A 16,613-nucleotide genomic window follows, 5' to 3' on the forward strand; every position below is an offset into this window, starting at 1 on the left:
ATATGTGGGTTTATTACACAGATCATGTGTCTTAATTAGGTAATTTATATTGTGTTACCCAAAGAAGATGTTCTTGTTCAGTTGGATACACAATGAAAGTTTCAAGAAAACTCATTAATCCTGTGTTTACAGAGATCAGAGCATGGGCATGGAATAACAACAACTACAAATATATCTCTATATGCTGAGGCAGCTACCCAGGAGTTTACGTTCCCTGGAGAATTGTTGGTAAATCTGTACATAGGTAGGGATTAATCATATTTTAGTGGGACTTTTCCTTCCTAATTCTCTTCTTAAGACTAAATACATTATGTGTATCCATGGTGCAACTTTTGAAGCAAAAATTTAATGATAAATCAAACTAATCTCAATGAGGAAAGTTCAGTCATTTTGTTATCTTGGACAATTTGAGCACTGATGTTTCAGAGGGGTAATGGCAACTTGAACTTAAGATCTCCCAAACTGTTTTTTCTTCCTTCCCACAAAACCTTGATATTTCCTAAATGAATGTTTTGTTTCCTTGTACTAATCTGACGCTGTTCACCCAGAAACTGAATCTAGTTATTGCTGGTTACACTAATTAAGATTTCTTGGTTTCTCTCCCCCTTTGTCATTAAGCTGGATTTGAGCTTCACATACCCTTGCAATTACTTTGAAATTCCAAGTCTCCTTGCAAATACTTTGAGAAATCTGAAAGCTAAATGATTCCCAAGTTTAAAATAGGATGTTCCCTAGTTGAAAGGCAAAAAAGCAATATTGTTATATTTGTATTCTGATGAAATTCATTATGTACAATATAATTTGTGTCTCCATAACAATCTACTCTTCTTCAATTAGGGATCAAGCCAGATACTGTACTTTCTCTAGATCTTTTTAGTATTTTTTTTTTTTCATTGAAAATACAGAAGGAATTTGAAGTGTGTGTTACTGGCAGTAAAATATATGTTTGCAGAGTTTTTCTTCTGTTTATTGTAAATCAGCAACAGAACAGCAATCCATGGCATCAGTCCAGGAAACTGAGATTATGAAGTTAGGCAGTAAAAAGATGAACAAAAAATCATGTTTATAAATCTCGATGAACATCTTTCTTGCTATGCAGTGAGGACCTGCTCCAGCTCCCTTTGAAGTCAACAAGAAAACTCCCACCAACTTCCAGTGGGATTTGGCTCAGACCATGGTTTCCCACATTTGTGTCCAGTTTGGGATGGGATAGAGCAAGAGGGAGTGCAGGCAGAGAACTGTAACTCATGGGGTTGGTGCAAGGACCTTGGATGCATTGGGGAATAAAGGTGAAGGACTGAAGTTATTTATCACACCAATTCCATTATTCATGGGAACACGAGCACTGGAAATGGTGCCACAATGGTGGCTAATTTGTTGATGTGCTACAAGCCCTCACTGCTGTCCACAACTCCACTCCTCTGAAGAACATCTGAAGTGTAACCTAGGAGAAATCTGTTGTAATTTGCTCTCTTGCTCTCTGTATTTATAAGCCTACAAAATTGTAAGTTTTTACTGTGGGTGGACAAGCAACATCCACTCATATCAAAGAAGATACAAGTACAGATAAATATAACTTTATACATTCATTTTTATATAACTTATGCAAATGTATGCGCAAGTTAGTCACAGTCCCCAGGCTGGCAGCAGATCTGATGTGGCCATTGTTGTAGCTTATTTTGGACACCTGTGTTGCTGGACAGCCCTGCTGCCTCCAAGCAGAGCTTTGCATGTGTAAGTTTGTCTGCTAGAGCAAGGTTTGTCTGGATGGAGATGGCAGGATGGGACATAGAGGAGCACACTCACAGCAGCTCTTCATCTCTCCAGACTAGGTGTGGCTTAGGCAAACTGCATGTGGAGGCTCCCAGTGTTTTTTCTCTTGAAGGCATTGGCAAGGAGGGTGGAAGTCTGAAAACTGAGGCACAAGGAGCTGGCTTGTGCATGGACTGTGGCTCTCACTGGCACCTATATATTCACAGAATGATTTGGGTTAAAGATCATCTCATTCCAGCCCCTGTTATCTTCCACTAGACTGGGATGCTCAGAGCCCCATCCAAACATCTCCTCGCTCGGCCTCATCTCCTCATCAGCCACCTCCTGTGACAGCGAGAGTGTTGTTCTCCTTCTAAATGAAAAAAAAGTCATTTTTACCCCATCACACCACTGGTTGCTCCAGAAATGAATAGTTTTCTTTAGCACTTGCTGTTAAGTACTAACTGACCATCTTAAAAACCAAATCAAAGACAATAGACACAGCAGCTTATTCTTCTTTTCTGTATGAACTTATCTGTTCCCCAAAGGCTAAACAGAACAAAAGGGACAGTTTTGGTATGCCGGGTTCAATTGTCCAAATTAGTATTCTTAATGTTCTTCCTTATTTTAAACACCCATGAATAACTTGGTCCCTACTGCTTAGATTATAGATTTTAGTGTATGAATTTTAATAATTCTAATTAATGGTGCTATCTTTATTATATTGCTTTGTACTTGGGTTCACTCTTTCATCACAAGATCTCAAAGCACTCTATTAAGCTGCACCAAATCTTTGTAAAGTAGATGAATTTTAGCCTATTGAGTTTATGTATTGGATAAGTGTAGTAAAGGGAATGAACAGTTTTTCCAAAGTTCATTTCAAGCTTTACATTGATTCTCTGCAATATTTAAACACTGGGAAAATTAGGCTCCAGAAAACTTGACTCCCACTTCTACCCATTAAATTATGGATCTCTTTACTCCCCATTTTGAATTTCAAGTAATCTTTGAAAAATTTGTATTCGTGAGTCTTCAAATATGAATAGTGGTAATTATATCAATATTATTAATATGCGCTATCAAAAGCAATAAATCTACATTTTCAAAGCTTTGATGTGCTTACAAAAACCGAACTTTTAAATGAAAGTGTGTTTTTAAATCACATATGTATTACGGAAATCTGTTAAGAGAGTCTCTGTATGCTCAGAGCAATGATTCACATGCTCCTGTAGCAATGCCCTGGGAGCATCACAGATACCTGATGGAACAGACCTGCTCAGCACCTCACAGGCTCTTTCTCAAACCAGTTTTGTTGTGTTTCCTCCTATTTGTTAATTATGGTAATTTTTTAAAAATCTGCTGTATATATATAAGTTTGTGTGTGATTTTTATGGTGCTGTAGCTCTGTGCTGTGAGATTTACCACCCGGAGAATCTGTCTGCTAAATCCACAGCAGATCTCTGTTGTGGACTCATCTCTGATAATCCCACCTTTCAAACCCACCAATTATTGCAGATATTGTAGTACTTTTCTAAAAAGTTCTTCCTCCCCTTTCCCACTGCTTTACACCAAGGTGAGAGCTGGTCATTCACCACATGGATTTCCTTCTTCTAAAGGATTTTCATATTTTAAACTTGTTAAATGGTTCAAACTGCTACATCATTACTCTTTCTTTTCCATTTGGAATTTTTAAGGCTCTTACTTAGCTTGTTTAAAAATAATAAAATGGTGACCTTTAGTTGACATTCCAAGCTTGTGTTTTGAAGGCTGTGCTTATATTTTGAGGTTGCTGCCTAGGAAAATCAAGACTAAGTGAACTGACTAATTCTGAGTGCTTACCTCCTTTCAGTGCTTTTTTGGGAGGGAGTTTTAGTCTAAAGGAGCATGTTTAAGAACCAGTCTCTGCCCAGGCTGCTGAAGGCAGAAGGTGCCTGAGAATGAAGCAAAAAGGTTTTGAAGAGCAGGATTGGACTCCCTGTTTCTTTTGCACTAACCACCAACAGCTGGAGAACAGGCAGCAAGAGGCAAGAGGATCATGTCTCATGGACATGTGAGCAAAGGCTGAGGCTTAGCAAAGTTTCCAGGGAAAAGGTATAAGGTTTTTGTTGCCTTTGCTTGAATGTCTGTATTTAAATAGACTGGAAGTTTTTTAAAATCTACTACGCATCTTTGTAAAATATGTAAATTTTAGTCTGTGGACTTTATGTATCAGGTAAGTGTAGCAATGTGTGGGGTTTTTTTAGTTTATAGCTATTTTTACCAAATTGCTGAACAATGCAGCTAAGCAGCAACAGGGGGAGGATTTAGGTGGGAAGGGGAGATAAGAAAAGTTGGAGGAAAGACAGAAGGGATGTCTGTAGATGTCCAGGGAGTCTTCAGACTTTTCCACTATGACTTCAAACCCTGGGATTAGTGGATTTTACCTATTCCAGCAGAGGTTTTGGTCAGGGCAGCAACATACGGGAGGATGTCCCACTGCGATTTATGGCTCTCAGTGGTGATGGCACAGTGCCTGTACCTATCTGGTTCCAGGTCATATGTTTGATCTCCTCTAGAAGACAAGGAGTATCCCACAGCCACCTTTATTTCATCCGCTCTGGCATCTGCTGAAACATCTGGTGGTGGCTGGTGTTGGAGACATTACAGTGGATGTGTTGGGAAACCCGTCTGGCTCAGGATGAGAGCTTTTCTGCTCCTCTGTGCTGCACAGCATTGGGGGATCTGGAAGTCCTTCATGCTCTGACCTTTAGGAAGTTGAAATGCTCGGTGCAGGGTTGTCATTGAAAAACAGCATTTCCTGCTTAAAACTTTGTGAGGCATATTTTTATTTTACTTGTATGCTTATAATCTCTGGTTAAAAATGGGGTCTTTTTAAAACTGTTACCTTAGACCATTGTATAGTAGACCATTTTAGTATAAAAACCCACCCTTTTTTCTCAGTGATGCTCTTTTGTAGAATGTAGTTATATGGAGATAGTGTTGACTAGTAATTATTTACTTGGTCAGATGGGTTAGTTTTCCTTCAAATGATGCATTTCATTTCAGCAGTGGCATCTAAAATAGTTATTTAGAGAAGAGCTGCAGAAGATAGAAACTTCACAGAGGAGGGGAAGAAAAAAAAATCCCAAATCAAAAAAAAAACAACCACACACAAATTGGAAGGGCTTAGAATAAATTATTGCATGTCATTCTGTGGGAAAATCTTCCCGTACGGATGCTGTGTTGTTCGCAATGTGAGTGCCAGATCCACTCAGCTCTGCTTTGCACTTCTGTCACCCTTATCACTCATGAGACGATCCTCTTCTACTGTAAGTGCTACCCCCAGCGGCACGTATTCATTTATAGGACTTGCATGCTTATGCTGAAGTCAGGCACCCAAGAGGCATAGGATGAATTGACAGTATAGGCAGATGCTTTCAGCAAAGGAACCAGGATGTTAAAAGAGCTTTAGCGTGGTTATTGTTTTGCCAGGCAAATCCATGTACTTGTCATCAAGGTGTTCAGGAGTATTTCAGCCTCGTTGTACAAGCTCAATACAAGAGCTGTAATCAAGAGTTACATCATTTGGTGAGACAAGACCTTGAGGAGTACAGCAAAGGGAAATGTGCATAATTAGAACATTTCAGTTACAAGGAAAAGGGGCTTTGATAGTGTTAGAAATGCAGCTGAAACATGCAGTCTCCATTGCCCTGTCATCAGGCATTAGATGGTAGATGTCAACGGGCCAGGGGGACCTCAGGATCCAGAGAAGGAGTGTGAGGTTCCCTCCTTGAACCTTTCCAACCCTCAGGAAAACATGTAAGGTGACCATCTGCTGAGCCACAAGGTCTCCTTCTGCATTTGTGGACAAACATCAAACCAGAGATTAAAAAAAAAAGAGTCGCTAACCAAAAAAGAATTTTAAAAAAGCGGTTTGTTTTGATAGATTTTTTTGGAAAAGAATGCTGAGAAACAGGAGCATGACCAATTCCTCTGTCACCTCAAAATTCCTGTAAAGGAAGAGGCTGATATGAAGAGGGGCCAGACGTGGTGACAGGGAACACATCGTAGGTCGTCGAACGCCTTGGGGCCAATGCGCTTCCCATGGTGATTTCCACACTAACAAAGTTGCCAAAATCCTTCCTAGAAATTTCACTTAGGGGAATTTAAAAAAAACTTCTTTAGTGACACCCGTTGTAAGTATGCAACATCCAGCCTGCCTTATTTAGATTTTTCACAAAATATTTATCACTGCCATAGTGATATCTATCCTAAAAAAGGAGACAATGTTTGAAAGAAATTTGACCTTCTCTAGACCCTATCAAGAGACCATCTCTATTCTTACACGTGTATTATTGGCAAATATTTTGAATTTCTGAGTTTGTAGAGGAAAATGTTCAACATCTCAGGGATTCTTTAGCCATGGGAGACTGCTTTCCACCCACCACTGAGTAGCTTACCAGACAATACTTAATGTTTAGGTATCAAATGTGTTGTAGCTATCCCTGGACCTTAACGTGAAGTGAGTTAATTGCATTGCTCCTCTTTGCCTTTTCATCATTCTATTTATTAGAAGGCAAAGCTTGCTGGTGAGGCAGTGTGTCAGTGGGGCACCTCCAAGGAACACCGTTCAGGGAGCACTGGAGGAAGGATTTCAGCACTGATGCTCTTCCAGGACGTCAGCACCAACTGGCATCACTGGCATTCATCTTTTGGGTGAGACTATGGCTGGAATCCTCTCTCTCAAAGCAAACACTGCAGCAGCTCACTGCAGGTGAGTAGTTCTGAAATTAACTGATTTCACGATGATACAAAACTTAAGGTTTGACATTTTTTTCCTTGAGGCTACTGGCTGAGCCCTGCTGGGTGCTGTGGAACGCCAGCAGTGCTATGAATATCAGGAATGCTAATAATGGGGTCCCATTTCTAACTTGGGAACAAGGGTTTCATTGCGTGCACATAACTTCCACAGGCAAGCATTCCTCTTGTCTTGCTGGATGTGGGGTGTGGCTCTGCGTGAATAACCCTAGTCCTTTAAAAGAGTACTGGAAGACAGTCAAAGAATTGTTTCTTTGCCAATAATCGTAGTGTGGGGAGGCGCCAGGCTCAGGTTTTAATCCTGTAAATGATTCCAATGCAGGGAAGGAGGTAAATATAGAGTGCAATCTGAGATCTAGGTCTTCATTGGGTTTGGAGGTCTGTATGCTGGGGGTTTTGTTGCTGTGCTTTTGGGGTTTTTTTTAAATTTCATTTTTCAGTAGTTAAATTAATTTATCTACCTTAATTTTCTCTGGACAATTCATAGTGTTGCTTGTTACTAAGACACTAATTGACTCCAGGGTGTTTAATATGTTTAAGCCAATAGCAGAGGTCAGAGGATCAGTTTCTAAAGACCACACGGAGAGCATCTCATATTTGATTTTGTTTGCACCAGATTCCTGGCTCTTGCTGTCTTAGGGATACCCAAGAGGGTCACAGTTGTCATAAGCATGTCTTAAGTGGGTGCTTCAGAATTGTCCTGGGATGGTATTGAGCCAATCCAGCAGCTTCCTTGCGTGAAGTATGCACAGCGGAAGAGGGAGCGAGGGAGGAGGAATGTGTGGCATTCCTCTCCGTCTCTCTGGCACAATTGTCCTGGTGGTCCTGTTTCAGCTGGTGGAATCCAGAACAGCCCCGTGGCTCTGCTAGGGCATGTGAAGCTCCTTTTTCTGACCCTTATACGGCACAGGATTGCAGCACGACTGGCAGGGTTGGTTTGCAGCTCCTTTTCCTCTTTGCTCAGCCTCAACCAGCCCAAACGTGACGTGTTTAGGAATCTGGCCCTATATTTCCAAACTCCATGCAAATATGGTAATAATAACTAAACTGACATTTGCTTTTGCTTCTGTATAGTATGTCTTTAATATGATTACTACCCTTAACATTTAAAGGAACTCTGACAGTTATGTAATCCCTTCAACATTTAAGTACAACAGGAATTTATTATTAAGTGCAGTGGCTGGAAATGGAGCGCTTTTTTCATTCACACTATAAACAGTTATGTTGGATTAGTAATCCTGCTTGTCAGAGTTGTTCACTGTTTGATATTAATCAGAAGGTTTATGAAAGGTGCAATAGAAGGCAGAAATGAGCAGTGAAGAAGTTGTAAACCTTGGTTCTATAAAATCAGACTCTATCTAATGCTCAGGTTCACAACATTTCTTGCAGTGACCTTAGACGAAGGAGAAAGGAAGCGCTGCATTATGGTAGTGGTGCCTCTAACTATCTTTTGATAAACATATATTTAGTTTCTCATTATATAAATGCAAGAGCCGGTCGTGATGAAAGCCCAGACTTTTGAGAACATTTTTAGGTTGTTTTGTCAAGAGTGTGTTTTTCAGATTGTTGTGTAGATCGAGCATGATACAACCTAGCAAAACACTTAATGATCAAATACTACATGACAAAATGAATAGCATCTCCTTTTGGTGCTTATCCACTATTAAATCATGTGCAAATCACTTCACCTGAATATTTGTACCTAATTTGTGGGTTATCTTTGAGCTACATAATTAATTTCTGTATCTTGCAAACACTGTTGCACTGCAGGTTTGTTGTTGATTTTTTTCCTTTTTTTTTAACACTTCTGAGTCTCTAGTACATATTCATGCAGCACGTAGAGAGGAGCCAGGTCCTCTGGTTGGAAATGTCATCCTGTGAGATCTTTAGATGATCAAAGTGACAATGACACCATTGTAATGCAACATGTCTTCAAACAATGCATAATAAATTACCATGATTGGTTAATGAACATGCATGATTAATGAAACAAAATATAGACATATAATAAAGGCTTTTCTTGTAAATGTCAGTCATCTTCCTTGTTCAAATGCTTCTGGATATGTTCCTTATACACCTTGCAGAATAGTTGACACATATATGTATGTAGATATACAGTAGTGAAATCAAAATGCAATGTATAACCTTTCCACAAGAAATGAAATTAAACTTGAAGAGCATATTTGACAGGTTTCTATACCTAGGTTTGTTTCAAGTTAATATTTCCCTCTTATTGTTGAAATCTTGCTTGTTACAGCTTTGTTTTGGCATTGAAAAAAATAAATCTTCATTGAATAACATTGGACTTTGTTAAGCTATGTATATCTTCCACTGATCGCTTTTAAAGCAACGTGGCATTAGCTTTTTAAATTCTCGGGTCTAAATTTAGCATTTGCTTGTGGTAGGATCAAAAGTGTCAAAAATCTGCATCACTGCCTCATTATCAATCACTGGGATATTTTGGGAGAAGCAGTTTGATTTGCATCGTCGGACCTCCTACCTAGCATCACAGAAGGCTGTGCATCAATAAAATTAACTTTTGTCACTCAAACCAAATTGGGCTGAGGCGCCCCTGCCAGAACAGCTCATGTGCGTGCGAGGAGCGCGGCTGATCCCGGAAACGCTCGAACCTTGTTTGGGAAGGCAGAATAAATTAATTAATCCACTTCTGGGTGTTGTCCCAGAGCTTTCTTTATGTCTCAAAAGAAATCCAACCGGAAGGCGATAGATCCCCCTCACACAGAGCCAGCAAAATGAAAAGTCTGGATTCAACCAGCACAGCAATGGGTTGAACCAGATCCTGCCTGCTCCGTCCCGGTGTGCAGAGCCCTGCCCAGCTGCGCCTCACCTGTGGAAGCCTTGGAGCTGTGATTTACAGTGCAGCCGCCCTTTGCTCAGCTCCCTGTTGCTCTGGAGGAAGTTGCTGCAGCTCTTTGCAGAGCACAACGTACCTCTCATCTCCTGCCAGCTCTGCAGAGCAGAGCAGTTCCCGACGGCAGGATCACCACCCTCGTTGCCTCCTCCATCGTTCGCCGAGCGGGAGATGCTGCTCTTCCAACATCTGGAGGTCTGGTCTGCAGCATGGGGTGCCTGGGGTTCACATGCTCCCCTTCTCCATGGATCCAGCTCCAGCCATGCTGGGAGCCTTTCCCAGTGAAGCCCAGCATGGCTGGCTGTCCTTGTTGCCAGCAGGCCACGGCAGCAAGGCAGTAAAAAGACAAAAAGTCACAGCCTTCCTACAACATCTATTATTTTTTGCTGGAGGTTGAATGAAGCAGGGTGGAGGGAGGTGGATGTATCCTGCCTGGCTGCATCCTGCTTCACAGCCAACCCACGCAAGAGACAGAGTTGACTTTTCTTGGGCCTTTTGGCAAAAGAAACAATTCTGTTAAGTCTTGCCCATTCTGAAACACTTTGTGTGGTTTTAAGATAAAAGTGAGTGCGTGTTCCTGGGCATCAGTTTCTAAATAACAGATCATCATCTAGTAACTGCTTTTTTCACCCCTCTACTCTCAAATTTCTTTCAGATGCTCAGCACTGTGCTGTAATTATATGTGATATTAGCTGCTAAAGATATGTCCTTAGTACATCCAGTCCTCCTTCCTCCTGTGAATCCATCCGTAGCCCATTGATATGGCCCTCACCCATATTTACTGATAGATTTTGTTATTCCTTGAATTCATTATGAAGAATGGTAGTTTTCTGTGTTTCTGGGGTTTTGGTTGGTTTGTTTGGGATTTAAGCTGTTCTGTAGCTGCAGTTTGCCCCAGGAACTGAAGAAACCACTGAGCTTTTTATTCCCTCAGGAAAAAGGTAACAATTTATGGAGAGACTGCGAAAAGGCAGGATTAGGGGATTTTAGAAAATGTAAACCTTTTCCTTTTTGTGTTGTACAGGCCTTTCCCAAGATGTCATTCCTAAGGAAACGTGCTACTGTAGTGTAGATGGATGAAAAGTTTAAATTCTATTTTGAACAAAGTCAGTACATGTGCACTCCACTCTTCGTCATTTAAATAATTGTTTCAGTACTGTCTGTGAAACAAATATTTAGACTTTGATCTACTTTTAAAGCCAGATAACTCTTGAAAATTTTCCTAAGCGTTTTCCCCATTTCCTGAGCCAAGGAAAGGATTTTTCAAAGCCTAAGTCAGCTTGTTTTTTCTCAGAGGAAGTAATGTTACTTTCGTGTACCTGGTAGGGCTAATGAAATATTAAGAAACCTCAAATGCTCGCTTTTGCGCAAAGCTTTCTGAAAAGGGTAAATCCAAACAAGACAAAATAATTTCTCTTAAACTCTTAAGCAAATGAAACATACAAATTTGCACTGTCTTTTCAATCATATTCTTCAAATTCTAATTAACAAGTAAACCAGGACATGTGCAAATTCAAATGAAATTTTATTAAATTTTATCAAATTAATGGTATGGGACATGAAAGGAAATAATATTAAAAATATCAGCAGAACACTAACTGGTAATAATTCTAATTGACTTCTCTTTGCTCCTATACTACTGTGGGTGCTTGGACAAATCAGTCAGAAAGAAATAGATGGGCTTGTATGAATTGCACTCTGTGCTGGGTGAGAAAGAGCTTCAAGAGGCTGAACTATTTCATGGCAAGATCTGAGCCAAAATATTGAGAATGGCAACATGTGGCAAACCAGCTTTCACCTTTTCAATGCTTATAGCAGTCAAGCTTCTGTTTGACATTACCAAAAAAAAGTTATTTTTTCCAAACTTTTCGAAATTTAAAATTGCTTGTTCAATTACTTGCAGGAAGAAAAGTGGGATGCTCCATTTTAAAAAACTGTTCACCTCTGATATGCGTGGTCCTGGTGTAGGTCATTATGACTAATCGTGGGATGAGCTCTGCTCAACCAAGCAGAGTTCCAACCAACCAGGTTCCAAAGAGGAATTAGTGGCATCACTTGGAAGCAGATTTTACAACTGAAAGAAAATAAACTGCAAAAAAACTAATCTAGAAGAAAAAATTAATTAGTATGAGAGCAATCAAAGCATTCATAGAAACAGAAAAGCCACCACTTGTTTGAAGCAAACAGTCCCTTCCTTTCCCTCCTCTGTGTACTCTTTAAAAGAGACGGTAATTTCTAATGTTTGCACGCTATATTTTTTTTCCTTTAAATTTATTCCTTTGTATTTGACTCTAAGCAGTCTCTCTGTCTCAAAGGCATTTGCAACAACACCTAATTTCTGCTTCTTCAAGGTTAAGAATATCCATAGGTATCCATTCAGGGCATATTTATTCAAAGGTTAGAAAGTACACCAAACTGTTGTCTAGTGTAGACTTCATTTTAGGAGTAAACATAAACACAAAGAAACTATAATCCTGGTGTAATGTAGGAATCTAATTAAGACTAATGAGGCAACATTAAATTTAATGTATGATGCATTTTATATGCCTTACCATTAGAGCTGCAGCAAGCTGTTCGTCAGAGTGCCGAACTTTGGTGAATAAGCCCCTCAAGGCATTGTTAAACAATCTGGGCTTAGGCCTTCTCCTGCCCATTAGGTTGTGTTGGGCTTGGAAAAATCTAGATATAAATGGAAATGTTGGGGGGAGGAAGAAAAAGGGGGGAGGCCTCAAGAAGTTCTGCCCATCTTTGAATGGCTCAGCAAGCTGATAAAAAGGGAAGATAAATGGATGGCTGCGTGTGACACCCTCGAGGAGGTACCAGGCTGGGACAGAAGGGAGGAGGGCCAAGTGTAATGTGTGAACTGCTGTTTGAGAGGCACCTATAGCAACGGGAGTGGGAAAAGGCTGGGATTTAAGTGGCACAGTTTATCAAGAAGAATGGGCATGGTGATCATTGTTTAACAGCTAATTAACAGTGCGGTTAATTGTGGATTTTTCTATTCTTTTCTCTTTTTTTAATCTTTATTCAATTCAGGAAGTTAAGTAAGTCCTTACATGTATTTAACTGTACAGAAAAATAGGAGTATAGCTCCAGATACAGATTTTGCTCTCCAGATTCTTTCCCGCCAGTATAAAGGGAAGACTCCTCCAACAATACAAGCAAAACTTTTAACAATGATTTATCACATAACCCTTCATAGAGTCTGTTTAAGTTCCCATTACTGGAGGGATTTAAGGCTTGTAGATGTGGCACTTGGGGATATGGGTTAGTGGTGGGCTTGGCAGCGATGGGCTAACGGTCCAACTTGATGATCTTAGAGGGCTTTCCCAACTTATTTTATATTTGCCTTAACATGCAGGGAAGTAAACAGGATATAATGAGGGTAAAGATGAGTTTGAATAAGGATTGGGTGCTGAGGAATGGAGAGATTTTTGGAGGAACATGTAATGAGTTTCATGGGTTTGCAGTATAAACTGATACTACAGTGATGGGCCAGAAGTGCAGATGGAGCTGTAGCTTGGACAAATTCACAGGCTCTGGTGTTAATTGGTGATTGCCAGCTGCTGTGCGACTGGGCCAATCACGAGAAGAAGGTGAGGTAAGGAGGAGTTAGTTGGTGTGGGGAGAGGGGATGGGGAGGGCTGGTGTCAAAGTGCACTTCAACCCTGCCGCTCCGAAAGCGAGTTTCAGCCTACTACATCCTGGAAATTCATTCCAGTTTATATTATTGCATGTGTTAGTGATGGCTTGAGTGTATGAGACTTTGAAGTATTTAATCTACACATGAAATTGGAATTTTTTTCTTTCTTTTTTTTTTTTTCTCCTGTGGAGTATAGCCGTGGAAACCTGTAGCCTGTGCTGGAAAATAAATGACTGGAAATGTTCCTCGGTGACTAACCTGCTACAAGACACTATTGTAAGTGCAAACACCAAGTTATACTTTGACAACAAACAAATGCCATGTGCTGGGTTGGAATTAGCGATTCAGCAGTGAGGCTGGTCCGAGGAAAAAGATGCTGTCAGGAAATCTGGCAGTGGTGCAATGGGAAAATGGGAAGAGCAAAGGTGCCTAATGGACAGGTTTGGGCTGGGGGAATGAGTCATTCCTTGCAGGAACATCAGAGAGCACCACGAAAGCTTAGCTGGGGGCAGAAAAGAAAACAGTGCTGTCAGAGTGGCTTCAGGGGGGTGGGAAGGAGCGATGTGTTCACAAGTGTTTGGGGATTGACCTCACTCAGCTGCTATGGAAGTGTGGGTGGGGGGGACGACTTCAAGGCAAGCAGATGTAGGCTGATGCTGAGAGTTTTTACAGTCCCCTGGTGTGTGAGGGACATGCTGGGACCACCCCATTGTACCTGACCTGGCTGCCTGAGAGACGGAGAGAAAAAGCACGTGCAAGGGGGGTGGTTTTCCCACCACAACTTGCTTTTCTCTTCCCCTTCCCTAACGGAATGCCTGTGTGCCTCTACCTGTACAAACCTGAGGGAGGTTTCTGCTGTTACATTCACTCCGTATTCAGTGCTGAAGGTAGATGGAGGATGAATTTAAACAGGGAGATGTGAAGGTTTATGGAAGCAGACAACTCCTGTGACCTCTCCATTCCTCATCCCCTTATGTTCTGTGTTCATCTATCCATAGAAAAAAACCCCCAAATAGAAACTCACAGAAAGTTTAAGTTTATTGCTAAGGGAGTTCTTAATTTATTTTCACTTTATCTTTCCTTCTCCAATATCCTTCTCATTTCATTAATACCAACTACTGATCTTTCTTGTGACTGAGCTAGAAGTATGCATGCTTTTCAAAACACACATATAGGTCATATTTTTTCCCTTTAGGATTTCATCTTTTCGTTGAACATATCACACTCTGCTCAGTTTTGCCAGCTGGGTGCTCTCTTCCTTTGTTTGTATGCTGTGGATCACAGTTCTGGGATGTCCTTCCAGCTTGGCCTCACTGATCTGGGCCCCAGGGCAGCCTGTGCCCCACTGGGGTTTGTAACACACAGGTTTAAACACAAATCACAACCAAAACAATCAGGGCTAAGAAATTTGCAAGGCTCCTTAAATCCCACCACTTGGTATTTAACTCAATTCTAGGGAAAATGCAATAGATAAACCTACCTGCCTTTCCTTATTGTGTATGAGTGTGGTTTGGATTTAGGTCAAATTCCTTGAATGAGATAAACATCCTTTTTATCTCCGTATCCTGTTGCAAATGGTTTTTCCTTTAGGAGTGGATTCTCACCCTCCTCTGCAGCCAACTCCCTTCTGCTTTCCCATTGAAACAACCGTGGTATTACCATAGCTTGGGATTTCTGTCTGGGATGTTAGGACAAACAAGGATGGTGTAAACCTTGGGAAGTTTTTGGTCTGCTAGAAAAGCACTCAGATGAGCTTCAAATAGGATTCATAAATTGTACAGGGATCTGGTGGTTGTCAGAAGTCCTTAGTTCTATTTACTGCCAACGTGGCCACGATGTGGTGGGAACTGCTAACTTTCCTGGTGCAGTGTTTTTCCTGCTGGGGTGTGGGTTGTGTCCTCAAAATCCATCTGGCCATTACTTGTTTCCCTACCACAACAGGCAGTCAAGGTGGTTTTTACGTAACCAGCCTTCTGATCAAAGAAAAGAGGTGATTCTTGCCCAAAAGTGTTACAGGGCTTCTTCTATCCCTGCCCCTTTGGCTGTGCTCAGCTTCTGGAGGCATTGAGCTGGCCCAGGGAAGTGTTAGTCTGTGTCTGCTCCCTTGAACCTCTTCCCTCTGTAGGGAGCCTCTCTTTTAGACAGTAAATCACCAGCGATGATCTGGGAGAGACTGATCCTCCTCTCCTCTTCAATAGGTAAATTGCCCTTTTAGAAGAGTCATCCATGCTCCTGTCCTCATTTTTCATATTTCGCTTTAAAAAAGCAGAAAAGAAAAAAATAATCTTCCAGGGACTTTGACTTAAGCAAAGGCACTTTAGAGTCTTTTTCTAATGTCATTCTAAAGTTAAAAAACAATTTGACTTCAAGGGAGATACAGCCCAATTTTTTAAAAACTTAATAGGATTAGTCATGGGAACTATTTTTAGCAAAAGTTCAACTTTATCCATGTATTTTAATGTGGGAAAAGTGTGTCCTTTTCCCTCTGCTAATGTTTGATGTATTCCAGCCCTCCTGCGAGTGTGTTTGAGTATCTTAGGGGCTCTGGAGTGGAGGAGAACTTCCTCTCGGATTCTCTCTGTTTTCTTTCGTGAAAATGACATTCCTAAGCTGTTTCACTTTCTGACAGGAAATGGAGCCTTGCCAAAAATGATTAAAGTCCAAGAAAGCATAACAGTTCCAAAGCTGCAGCAGTTCTTTAGGAGTCCCGAGTTTGACATTGTGTCAAACAAATGTGAAATATTGTTTAATAAATTTGAATAATACAGGGAAAGGGAAAAATAGTTCTTGGCTTATAGTGCTGGTGCTCTTTATTAAGTCTGTAAAGGCTTGCCTAGCTCTAATAAATTGAAATATATACATAAATATACTTGTGCATGGATAACAGTTTAATATTGTAATATATAATGAACAGCGCACACGCACCCCCCACATGCAGACATTGATTTATTTGTGCTGTGACCATATATATATTGATATGTGTGTGTAGACTCCCTCACAAGTTTGTATACATTTACACATGGAATTACCATTCACAGGCAACTCCTGTGCCTGCTTCATATAAGAAATATCATAAGGGTTATTTATAAGGTGTGACGTGACATTATGACTTTAAAAAAATACTAATCTAATGCTAGATAAAATACAATTATTAACGGTTTCTCAATGGTTTTTAATTCAGTGTTTGTTTAAAGGAATTATTGTGAGGCCTTTGCTTATGCCAAATGACACCTTATCATGTAATTCCAGCGTTACTAGAAGGGCTGTGCCAAGGCTCAGGAAAGCAGTGGGAGTTCTGTGGCACCCAAGAGCCTGGCTCTGCCACCTCTTCCCATGTAACCACTCCCTCTGCCAGGAGGGCTTCCAGCCACTGAGAGTTTGACAGTTTTCAATATGAGGGTATTAACAGTTCTACTAAAATGAGCCAGACTTCTAAGAAATTCCTGTGCTGTCAAACCCAAGTGGGAAAAAGTCCTGCCAGGCTCCAGTAGTCCTAAGGTTACTCCTCAAAATCCACAAAAACCCTTCAGCATTTTTAAGTTGCCTTCC

The 16,613-nt window shown here is 40.8% G+C and overlaps 1 long non-coding RNA gene across 1 annotated transcript in view; it reads left to right on the top strand.

Moving 5' to 3' along the window:
• Positions 1 to 16,613, top strand: part of LOC125328754 — a 141,114-nt gene that overhangs the window by 38,543 nt on the left and 85,958 nt on the right. The window contains exons 9-10 of the long non-coding RNA XR_007204846.1: positions 6,305 to 6,505; positions 13,261 to 13,340. This is a non-coding gene — a long non-coding RNA (uncharacterized LOC125328754). The remainder of the gene's footprint in view (positions 1 to 6,304; positions 6,506 to 13,260; positions 13,341 to 16,613) is intronic.

Source organism: Corvus hawaiiensis, chromosome 7, assembly GCF_020740725.1.
Source record: "Corvus hawaiiensis isolate bCorHaw1 chromosome 7, bCorHaw1.pri.cur, whole genome shotgun sequence".
In the NCBI taxonomy this organism is placed as follows: Eukaryota; Metazoa; Chordata; class Aves; order Passeriformes; family Corvidae; genus Corvus; species Corvus hawaiiensis.